Source organism: Staurois parvus, unplaced genomic scaffold (genome assembly GCF_062004578.1).
Source record: "Staurois parvus isolate SC_StPar_1 unplaced genomic scaffold, SC_StPar_1.0 ptg000021l, whole genome shotgun sequence".
NCBI classification, from domain to species: Eukaryota; Metazoa; Chordata; class Amphibia; order Anura; family Ranidae; genus Staurois; species Staurois parvus.
Window position 1 is genome coordinate 11,178,703 of NW_028317817.1, and position 12,250 is coordinate 11,190,952.

At 52.3% G+C, this 12,250-nt stretch overlaps 1 protein-coding gene across 5 annotated transcripts in view; it reads right to left on the minus strand.

Moving 5' to 3' along the window:
- Window positions 1–12,250, minus strand: part of RARB (retinoic acid receptor beta) — a 960,987-nt gene that overhangs the window by 748,057 nt on the left and 200,680 nt on the right. The window lies entirely within an intron of this gene.

The window sequence follows — 12,250 nt, forward strand, 5'->3', positions numbered from 1 at the left end:
AATGGAAATAATTAATTGGCTGCTATTAATATAACTTTGAACCGTACCATTGCTGTTGTTTCACATTAATAAGTAGGCTTGCAAACACAAAAAGCTTTAGGGAAAACTTTAGCGATACTATCCTCTAGTCCTATTATGGGCAGATGGAAGGTCACTGTCTTTTGTTCATTGAACTTTAGTTGAATAGATCTATGCAGATACTTACCATCCTACAAAACAACAGGCTTGGAAGAAATTGCCAGTCTGGGGTTACAGGTAATTGCTGATGGCCTGGGAACAATCATCACACTATACCAGAGGTCTCCAAATCTTTCAGTGCAAGGGCCACATTGTATATTTTACAAATATCCACAGGCTAGAAAAAAAAACAATTTTTATAAATGAATGCATACAATGTAAAGGCTAGGTTCACCTTTTGTAAAAAATAATAAATTCACCTATTTTTTTTACCACGGAGCCTGCAAATCATTGCACCCATGATCAATAGATCACGGGTGCAATCTCAAGCTCCTGCAGACAATCCTAACAGCTGTCTGCCCGACATCAGAGTCTTCCCTTACATCCAGAAGTACCAAGCAGAGTCCCCCCCCCGACATCCAGGTGTGCCCATCAGAGTCCTCCCTTACATCCAGTGATACCCAGCAAGTCCCCCCTTACATCCAGGAGTACCCAGCAGGGTCCCTCCTAACACTTTGGAGTGTCCAGCAGAGTCCCACCTTACATCCAGGAGTACTCAGCAGAGTCCCCCCTTACATTAAGGAGTACCCAGCAAAGTCCCCCCGTAGCAAACCTGCTCATCAGAGTGGAAGCAGAGTTCTTCTTTTTCTTGTCCTTTTCTGTTATTTGAGGTATTCCTCAATCATTCCTCACATCCCCCCTTTCCCTTCCTGAGAGACCAACGTTATCTCCTGATAGATGGTGGGGGTCAGCCCAGGAGAAACATTCCTGGTGGGGCCAGCAGGCTGGGAAAACTGTCACCTTTCTCACCTACATCTGATAAGGCCGCATTTCTCAGAGGTCTGGGAAGCATTGACCCAAACTGACCAGAGTAATTGAACATTCCTCAGGTGAACCGTATGTTTCATGTCATGTATTATGAATAGAGATGAGCGAAGTATTCAAAAATTCGATTCGACTGATTCGGCGAATTCGTAGAAAAATTTCGATTCGAGTCGAATATATTCGCTGTGAATTTAACTTAAAAAAGGGTGTTTCTAGGCTTCAGAGAGACTTAATATTAGTGCTGAACACTGTACCTTTAATTTAAATGCCCTTGGAGTCTGCTGGGGAAGAGAAATAATACTGTCAGGCAGTATGACATGCAGATGAGTGCCGTCGATCTTAGAATCACCGCACACTTCACTCATTTGGCCAGTCACGGGGCCAAAACCAGAGTGTGGAGCCACAGTGTGGCGGTGGAGGCAGCAGCAATGGGAGGCCATACAGCACCCTATGACAAAAATGGAAACCACCAGCAGTGTGAGGAGACCTGAAAGTGGCACATGGCAGAGTGTGGCGATAGAGACAGCAGCAATGGGAGGCCGTACAGGGACCCATGACACACTCTGGACCTGGCAGCAGCATGAGGAGGCGGTACAGGGGCCCATGGCAGATTACGGGCCTGGCAGCAGCATGAGGAGTCGGTACGGGGGCCCATGGCAGATTACAGGCCTGGCAGCAGCAATGGGAGGCCGTACAGGGACCCATGACACAATCTGGACGTGGCAGCAGCATGGGGAGGCGGTACAGGGGCCCATGACAGATTACGGGCCTGGCAGCAGCATTTGGAGTCGGTACGGGGGCCCATGACACACTCTGGACCTGGCAGCAGCATGAGGAGGCGGTACAGGGGCGCATGACAGATTACGAGCCTGGCAGCAGCAACTTGGACAGGAGGACGTTCAGTTTCTGCACCGTCTGGTGCGTGCTCGCAAACTGTTGTCTCTTGGAAACGGATTCCAAGAAAGACTGCTGACGGAATCCGTGAAGAGGAGTAGCAGGAGAAGGAGCATCTGAACGAGCGGAATATGCCAACAAGCGACAACAGGGGCCCATGGCAGATTAGGGGCCTGGCAGCAGCTATGGGAGGCCCGTAATCTGCCAGCACCCTATGACAAAAAATGGAACCCACCAGCAGTGTGAGGAGACCTGAAAGTGGCACATGGCAGAGTGTGGCGATGGAGACAGCAGCAATGGGAGGCCGTACAGGGACCCATGACACACTCTGGACCTGGCAGCAGCATGAGGAGGCGGTATATAGGGGCCTATGGCAGATTAGGGGCCTGGCAGCAGCTATGGGAGGCCCGTAATCTGCCAGCACCCTATGTCAAAAAATTCTACACACCAGCAGTGTGAGGAGACCTGAAAGTGGCACATGGCAGAGTGTGGCGATGGAGACAGCAGCAATGGGAGGCCGTACAGGGACCCATGAGAGACTCTGGACCTGGCAGCAGCATGAGGAGGCGGTATATAGGGGCCTATGGCAGATTAGGGGCCTGGCAGCAGCTATGGGAGGCCCGTAATCTGCCAGCACCCTATGTCAAAAAATTCTACACACCAGCAGTGTGTGAGGAGACTTGAAAGTGGCACATGGCAGAGTGTGGCGATGGAGACAGCAGCAATGGGAGGCCGTACAGGGACCCATGACAGACTCTGGACCTGGCAGCAGCATGAGGAGGCGGTATATAGGGGCCCATGGCAGATTAGGGGCCTGGCAGCAGCAATGGGAGGCCCGTAATCTGCCAGCACCCTATGTCAAAAAATTCTACACACCAGCAGTGTGAGGAGACCTGAAAGTGGCACATGGCAGAGTGTGGCGATGGAGACAGCAGCAATGGGAGGCCGTACAGGGACCCATGACAGACTCTGGACCTGGCAGCAGCATGAGGAGGCGGTATATAGGGGCCCATGGCAGATTAGGGGCCTGGCAGCAGCAATGGGAGGCCCGTAATCTGCCAGCACCCTATGTCAAAAAATTCTACACACCAGCAGTGTGAGGAGACCTGAAAGTGGCACATGGCAGAGTGTGGCGATGGAGACAGCAGCAATGGGAGGCCGTACAGGGACCCATGACAGACTCTGGACCTGGCAGCAGCATGAGGAGGCGGTATATAGGGGCCTATGGCAGATTAGGGGCCTGGCAGCAGCTATGGGAGGCCCATAATCTGCCAGCACCCTATGTCAAAAAATTCAACACACCAGCAGTGTGAGGAGACCTGAAAGTGGCACATGGCATGAGAGACTCTGGACCTGGCAGCAGCATGAGGAAGCGGTATATAGGGGCCTATGGCAGATTAGGGGCCTGGCAGCAGCTATAGGAGGCCCATAATCTGCCAGCACCCTATGTCAAAAAATTCAACACACCAGCAGTGTGAGGAGACCTGAAAGTGGCACATGGCAGAGTGTGGCGATGGAGACAGCAGCAATGGGAGGCCGTACAGGGACCCATGACAGACTCTGGACCTGGCAGCAGCATGAGGAGGCGGTATATAGGGGCCTATGGCAGATTAGGGGCCTGGCAGCAGCTATGGGAGGCCCTTAATCTGCCAGCACCCTATGTCAAAAAATTCTACACACCAGCAGTGTGTGAGGAGACCTGAAAGTGGCACATGGCAGAGTGTGGCGATGGAGACAGCAGCAATGGGAGGCCGTACAGGGACCCATGACAGACTCTGGACCTGGCAGCAGCATGAGGAGGCGGTATAGGGGCCCATGGCAGATTAGGGGCCTGGCAGCAGCTATGGGAGGCCCGTAATCTGCCAGCACCCTATGACAAAAAATGGAACACACCAGCAGTGTGAGGAGACCTGAAAGTGGCACATGTTTGGGGCATGATTCATGGCGGATTTAGTCAGTTGTGTCAGGAACTGGTGGTTTGAAATCCAGACTAATCCACGCCTGATTCATTTTCACAAACGTCAGTCTCTCCACACTTTGGGTGGACAGTCGTGTCCTCCGCGGAGTTGCAATACCTCCTGCCGCACTAAACACGCGCTCCGATGCCACGCTACTGGCCGGGCATGACAGCCTTTCAAGGGCAAATTCAGCTAGTTGGGGCCAAAGGTCAAGTTTCGTTGCCCAGTAGTCAAGGGGATTGTCTACCTCGGTTGGCAGGGTGCTGTCCAAGTAGGCCTAAGCCTGTTGTTTGAGGTCCTGCTCCAGGTCCACCTGATGCTGCTGCTGCTGCTGCTGCTGCTGCTGTGGCTGGTTAGTAGTTTCCTCACTGCGCTGGTGAAGAAAGCTACTCATCATCGACTGCAGACTGAGGCAGCCGCTGCTGGTGGAGCTGCCACTGCTCCTACCACCCCACCCCTCCCCTGCTGCCATGGCAGCGGAACGCGAGCGCACAGGGCCCACAGTGTCTGAGGATGGACGTTGGCGCAGACAGGCAGAGACCAGCTGACTACATAGGTGGTTTTTATAGTACGTTATTTTGGCCTCCCTCTCAGCAGGTGTGAAAAAGGCCACCATTTTTGAACGGTAGCGAGGGTCCAACAAGGTGGACAGCCAAAAGTCATCCCTCTGTCTGATGGTTATTATTCGGCTGTCGCTACGCAAGCAACCGAGCATGCTATGGGCCATCTGTGCCAAGGAATGCGAGGGACTCCCTGCCTCCATCTCCACAGCATACTGCCACGGTGCGTCTGGGTCCTCTGTCTCCTCCTCCTCCTCCTCCTCTACCAGATGCTCCTGCTCCTCCACTCCTGTCCGCTGAGTGGAAAAACCACCCATTTCACTCAATAATTCCTGAGCACCAATGTCCTCCTCTACCTCCTCCTCTTCTTCCTGTCCTGCCCCCACAGGGGTCATGTGGCGTTGAGATCTGTGCGCCACGTCTACCGCACCCTGACCAGCCATTGTTAACAGCATTTGTTCCAGGACGTGCAACAGAGGAATGACGTCGTTCATCCCATAGTCCTGCCGACTCACGAATAGCGTGGCCTCCTCAAAGGGCCTGAGCAAGCGCAGGTGTCACGCATGAGCTGCCAATGGCTGACATCTAAGTTACACAGGGAATACCTTTATCCGCTTTTAACATCAGGAAATCTGTGATGGCCTTTTGCTGTTCGTAAAGGCGGTCTAACATATGTAGGGTTGAATTCCACCTTGTTGCAACGTCACAGCATGAGGAGTCGGTATAGGGGCCCATGGCAGATTAGGGGCCTGGCAGCAGCTATGGGAGGCCCGTAATCTGCCAGCACCCTATGTCAAAAAATTCTACACACCAGCAGTGTGTGAGGAGACCTGAAAGTGGCACATGGCAGAGTGTGGCGATGGAGACAGCAGCAATGGGAGGCCGTACAGGGACCCATGACAGACTCTGGACCTGGCAGCAGCATGAGGAGGCGGTATATAGGGGCCTATGGCAGATTAGGGGCCTGGCAGCAGCTATGGGAGGCCCTTAATCTGCCAGCACCCTATGTCAAAAAATTCTACACACCAGCAGTGTGAGGAGACCTGAAAGTGGCACATGGCAGAGTGTGGCGATGGAGACAGCAGCAATGGGAGGCCGTACAGGGACCCATGAGAGACTCTGGACCTGGCAGCAGCATGAGGAGGCGGTATATAGGGGCCTATGGCAGATTAGGGGCCTGGCAGCAGCTATGGGAGGCCCGTAATCTGCCAGCACCCTATGTCAAAAAATTCTACACACCAGCAGTGTGTGAGGAGACCTGAAAGTGGCACATGGCAGAGTGTGGCGATGGAGACAGCAGCAATGGGAGGCCGTACAGGGACCCATGACAGACTCTGGACCTGGCAGCAGCATGAGGAGGCGGTATATAGGGGCCCATGGCAGATTAGGGGCCTGGCAGCAGCAATGGGAGGCCCGTAATCTGCCAGCACCCTATGTCAAAAAATTCTACACACCAGCAGTGTGTGAGGAGACCTGAAAGTGGCACATGGCAGAGTGTGGCGATGGAGACAGCAGCAATGGGAGGCCGTACAGGGACCCATGACAGACTCTGGACCTGGCAGCAGCATGAGGAGGCGGTATATAGGGGCCCATGGCAGATTAGGGGCCTGGCAGCAGCAATGGGAGGCCCGTAATCTGCTAGCACCCTATGTCAAAAAATTCTACACACCAGCAGTGTGAGGAGACCTGAAAGTGGCACATGGCAGAGTGTGGCGATGGAGACAGCAGCAATGGGAGGCCGTACAGGGACCCATGACAGACTCTAGACCTGGCAGCAGCATGAGGAGGCGGTATATAGGGGCCTATGGCAGATTAGGGGCCTGGCAGCAGCTATGGGAGGCCCATAATCTGCCAGCACCCTATGTCAAAAAATTCAACACACCAGCAGTGTGAGGAGACCTGAAAGTGGCACATGGCATGAGAGACTCTGGACCTGGCAGCAGCATGAGGAAGCAGTATATAGGGGCCTATGGCAGATTAGGGGCCTGGCAGCAGCTATAGGAGGCCCATAATCTGCCAGCACCCTATGTCAAAAAATTCAACACACCAGCAGTGTGAGGAGACCTGAAAGTGGCACATGGCAGAGTGTGGCGATGGAGACAGCAGCAATGGGAGGCCGTACAGGGACCCATGACAGACTCTGGACCTGGCAGCAGCATGAGGAGGCGGTATATAGGGGCCTATGGCAGATTAGGGGCCTGGCAGCAGCTATGGGAGGCCCTTAATCTGCCAGCACCCTATGTCAAAAAATTCTACACACCAGCAGTGTGTGAGGAGACCTGAAAGTGGCACATGGCAGAGTGTGGCGATGGAGACAGCAGCAATGGGAGGCCGTACAGGGACCCATGACAGACTCTGGACCTGGCAGCAGCATGAGGAGGCGGTATATAGGGGCCTATGGCAGATTAGGGGCCTGGCAGCAGCTATGGGAGGCCCATAATCTGCCAGCACCCTATGTCAAAAAATTCAACACACCAGCAGTGTGAGGAGACCTGAAAGTGGCACATGGCATGAGAGACTCTGGACCTGGCAGCAGCATGAGGAAGCGGTATATAGGGGCCTATGGCAGATTAGGGGCCTGGCAGCAGCTATAGGAGGCCCATAATCTGCCAGCACCCTATGTCAAAAAATTCAACACACCAGCAGTGTGAGGAGACCTGAAAGTGGCACATGGCAGAGTGTGGCGATGGAGACAGCAGCAATGGGAGGCCGTACAGGGACCCATGACAGACTCTGGACCTGGCAGCAGCATGAGGAGGCGGTATATAGGGGCCTATGGCAGATTAGGGGCCTGGCAGCAGCTATGGGAGGCCCGTAATCTGCCAGCACCCTATGTCAAAAAATTCTACACACCAGCAGTGTGTGAGGAGACCTGAAAGTGGCACATGGCAGAGTGTGACGATGGAGACAGCAGCAATGGGAGGCCGTACAGGGACCCATGACAGACTCTGGACCTGGCAGCAGCATGAGGAGGCGGTATATAGGGGCCTATGGCAGATTAGGGGCCTGGCAGCAGCTATGGGAGGCCCGTAATCTGCCAGCACCCTATGTCAAAAAATTCTACACACCAGCAGTGTGTGAGGAGACCTGAAAGTGGCACATGGCAGAGTGTGGCGATGGAGACAGCAGCAATGGGAGGCCGTACAGGGACCCATGAGAGACTCTGGACCTGGCAGCAGCATGAGGAGGCGGTATATAGGGGCCCATGGCAGATTAGGGGCCTGGCAGCAGCAATGGGAGGCCCTTAATCTGCCAGCACCCTATGTCAAAAAATTCTACACACCAGCAGTGTGTGAGGAGACCTGAAAGTGGCACATGGCAGAGTGTGGCGATGGAGACAGCAGCAATGGGAGGCCGTAAAGGGACCCATGACAGACTCTGGACCTGGCAGCAGCATGAGGAGGCGGTATATAGGGGCCTATGGCAGATTAGGGGCCTGGCAGCAGCTATGGGAGGCCCTTAATCTGCCAGCACCCTATGTCAAAAAATTCAACACACCAGCAGTGTGAGGAGACCTGAAAGTGGCACATGGCAGAGTGTGGCGATGGAGACAGCAGCAATGGGAGGCCGTACAGGGACCCATGAGAGACTCTGGACCTGGCAGCAGCATGAGGAGGCGGTATATAGGGGCCTATGGCAGATTAGGGGCCTGGCAGCAGCTATGGGAGGCCCTTAATCTGCCAGCACCCTATGTCAAAAAATTCTACACACCAGCAGTGTGTGAGGAGACCTGAAAGTGGCACATGGCAGAGTGTGGCGATGGAGACAGCAGCAATGGGAGGCCGTACAGGGACCCATGACAGACTCTGGACCTGGCAGCAGCATGAGGAGGCGGTATATAGGGGCCCATGGCAGATTAGGGGCCTGGCAGCAGCAATGGGAGGCCCGTAATCTGCCAGCACCCTATGTCAAAAAATTCTACACACCAGCAGTGTGTGAGGAGACCTGAAAGTGGCACATGGCAGAGTGTGGCGATGGAGACAGCAGCAATGGGAGGCCGTACAGGGACCCATGACAGACTCTGGACCTGGCAGCAGCATGAGGAGGCGGTATATAGGGGCCTATGGCAGATTAGGGGCCTGGCAGCAGCTATGGGAGGCCCGTAATCTGCCAGCACCCTATGTCAAAAAACTGAACACACCAGCAGTGTGTGAGGAGACCTGAAAGTGGCACATGGCAGAGTGTGGCGATGGAGACAGCAGCAATGGGAGGTCTCCCATTGTCCCAACATGGCCCAAATAGTCCCAACATGGGCCCCCTGGCCACGCTTGACTTTCTGGCCACATAGTCGACATACGGCTACGTTTACTTCCTCGGGCGGCTTGACGAAAAATTGCCACACCGCCGAGTAGGAAACTTTGCCCCCGATACTCCTCACTGGCTGACTGCTGCTTCCTCCGTGCACACCGGCACCACTACTGGCCGTGGTGGTAGGCTGCAGTGGAGCTGGTGCTCTACTCCGTGGCCGTTTGGCTCCACTGACACTGCTTCCACTGACACTGCTGCGACCCTCCTGCTGTCTCCTGGGCAACCCACCGACTGTTTCGCTCACTGCCAAGCTGCCACCCTCTTCTCCTGATGATGCGGAAGAAATTGCCTGATGACGACGAGGCTGCCAAGTGCGATCAACCTCCTCATCATCAAGTAGGGTCTCCGCCTCACTACTAGCCCCCTCGGCTGCGTCTGGGTCAGGAGACAGACCTGTCTCTAGACCGGCTACCGGGCCACTCTCCTCGCCACTACTTCTTCGCCTAGCTGCTGAAAAGGCGGATGTCTCCCCCCGTTCCTGACCGCCCTCTGTTAGCTCTTCCTCACTGTACAGTGGGGCTGAGCCCACAGCATGCGATACTTCGCTTGGTGAGGGAACACCAAAGGACAGGGGCAGGTAGAGGACACGTGATTTCAGTGGGCTAGGTCCCGGGCCATGCCAACTAACGGTTGTGTCTGACGTACCCACCGACCGTTGGCTGTAGGTGTCAGAGGTGACCTGGGAAGAGGAAGACGACCGAGCCAACCAATCGACGACGGCAGGGTTGTCGGTGGAGACACGACCGCTGGATGACACCGGGAGCACTGGCCTCTGGCTGCGAATAGTGCTGCCTCGACCCCTTCCTCTGCTGCCACGTCTGCTCGCTCCTAAAACATTGCCTCCTCTGCCACTCCTCTGCATGTTGTCTGACATACTCTTTAATTAAACGATTATGTGTCCCTGAGTAACAATTCTGTGTCCCTGAGTAACAATTCTGTGTCTGTGCGAGTAACAATTCTGTGGCCCTAAGTAACAGTTCTGTGGCCCTCAGTAACAATTCTGTGTCCCTGATTAACGTTTCTGTGGCCCCAAGTAACAGTTCTGTGGCCCTCAGTAACAATTCTGTGTCTGTGCGAGTAACAATTCTGTGGCCCTAAGTAAAGTTTCTGTGGCCCTAAGTAACAATTCTCTGGCACTCAGTAACAATTCTGTCTGTCCCTGAGTAACAATTCTCTGGCACTCAGTAACAATTCTGTCTGTCCCTGAGTAAAAATTCTGTGGCCCTAAGTAAAGTTTCTGGGGCCCTGAGTAACAATTATCTGGCACTCAGTAACAATTCTGTCTGTCCCTGAGTAACAATTCTCTGGCACTCAGTAACAATTCTGTCTGTCCCTGAGTAAAAATTCTCTGGCCCTAAGTAAAGTTTCTGTGGCCCTGAGTAACAATTCTCTGGCACTCCGTAACAATTCTGTCTGTCCCTGAGTAACAATTCTCTGGCACTCAGTAACAATTCTGTCTGTCCCTGAGTAAAAATTCTGTGGCCCTAATTAAAGTTTCTGTGGCCCTAAGTAACAATTCTCTGGCACTCAGTAACAATTCTGTCTGTCCCTGAGTAACAATTCTCTGGCACTCGGTAACAATTCTGTCTGTCCCTGAGTAACAATTCTCTGGCACTCAGTAACAATTCTGTCTGTCCCTGAGTAAAAATTCTGTGGCCCTAATTAAAGTTTCTGTGGCCCTAAGTAACAATTCTCTGGCACTCAGTAACAATTCTGTCTGTCCCTGAGTAACAATTCTCTGGCACTCCGTAACAATTCTGTCTGTCCCTGAGTAAAAATTCTGTGGCCCTAAGTAAAGTTTCTGTGGCCCTGAGTAACAATTCTCTGGCACTCCGTAACAATTCTGTCTGTCCCTGAGTATGAATTCCGTGGCCCTAACTAGCGTTTCTTTGTCCCTAAGTAAAGTTTCTGTGGCCCTCAGTAACAGTTCTGTGTCTGTGCGAGTAACAATTCTGTGTCTGTGCGAGTAACAATTCTGTGGCCCTAAGTAAAGTTTCTGTGGCCCTAAGTAACAATTCTCTGGCACTCAGTAACAATTCTGTCTGTCCCTGAGTAACAATTCTCTGGCACTCAGTAACAATTCTGTCTGTCCCTGAGTAAAAATTCTGTGGCCCTAAGTAAAGTTTCTGGGGCCCTGAGTAACAATTCTCTGGCACTCAGTAACAATTCTGTCTGTCCCTGAGTAACAATTCTCTGGCACTGAGTAACAATTCTGTCTGTCCCTGAGTAAAAATTCTGTGGCCCTAAGTAAAGTTTCTGTGGCCCTAAGTAACAATTCTCTGGCACTCAGTAACAATTCTGTCTGTCCCTGAGTAACAATTCTCTGGCACTCAGTAACAATTCTGTCTGTCCCTGAGTAAAAATTCTGTGGCCCTAATTAAAGTTTCTGTGGCCCTAAGTAACAATTCTCTGGCACTCAGTAACAATTCTGTCTGTCCCTGAGTAACAATTCTCTGACACTCCGTAACAATTCTGTCTGTCCCTGAGTAACAATTCTCTGGCACTCAGTAACAATTCTGTCTGTCCCTGAGTAAAAATTCTGTGGCCCTAAGTAAAGTTTCTGTGGCCCTGAGTAACAATTCTCTGGCACTCCGTAACAATTCTGTCTGTCCCTGAGTATGAATTCCGTGGCCCTAACTAGCGTTTCTTTGTCCCTAAGTAAAGTTTCTGTGGCCCTCAGTAACAGTTCTGTGTCTGTGCGAGTAACAATTCTGTGTCTGTGCGAGTAACAATTCTGTGGCCCTAAGTAAAGTTTCTGTGGCCCTAAGTAACAATTCTCTGGCACTCCGTAACAATTCTGTCTGTCCCTGAGTAACAATTCTCTGGCACTCAGTAACAATTCTGTCTGTCCCTGAGTAAAAATTCTGTGGCCCTAAGTAAAGTTTCTGTGGCCCTGAGTAACAATTCTCTGGCACTCCGTAACAATTCTGTCTGTCCCTGAGTAACAATTCTCTGGCACTCAGTAACAATTCTGTCTGTCCCTGAGTATGAATTCTCTGGCACTCGGTAACAATTCTGTCTGTCCCTGAGTAACAATTCTCTGGCACTCAGTAACAATTCTGTCTGTCCCTGAGTAACAATTCTCTGGCACTCCGTAACAATTCTGTCTGTCCCTGAGTATGAATTCCGTGGCCCTAACTAGCGTTTCTTTGTCCCTAAGTAAAGTTTCTGTGGCCCTCAGTAACAGTTCTGTGTCTGTGCGAGTAACAATTCTGTGTCTGTGCGAGTAACAATTCTGTGGCCCTAAGTAAAGTTTCTGTGGCCCTAAGTAACAATTCTCTGGCACTCAGTAACAATTCTGTCTGTCCCTGAGTAAAAATTCTGTGGCCCTAAGTAAAGTTTCTGTGGCCCTGAGTAACAATTCTCTGGCACTCCGTAACAATTCTGTCTGTCCCTGAGTAACAATTCTCTGGCACTCAGTAACAATTCTGTCTGTCCCTGAGTATGAATTCTCTGGCACTCGGTAACAATTCTGTCTGTCCCTGAGTAACAATTCTCTGGCACTCAGTAACAATTCTGTCTGTCCCT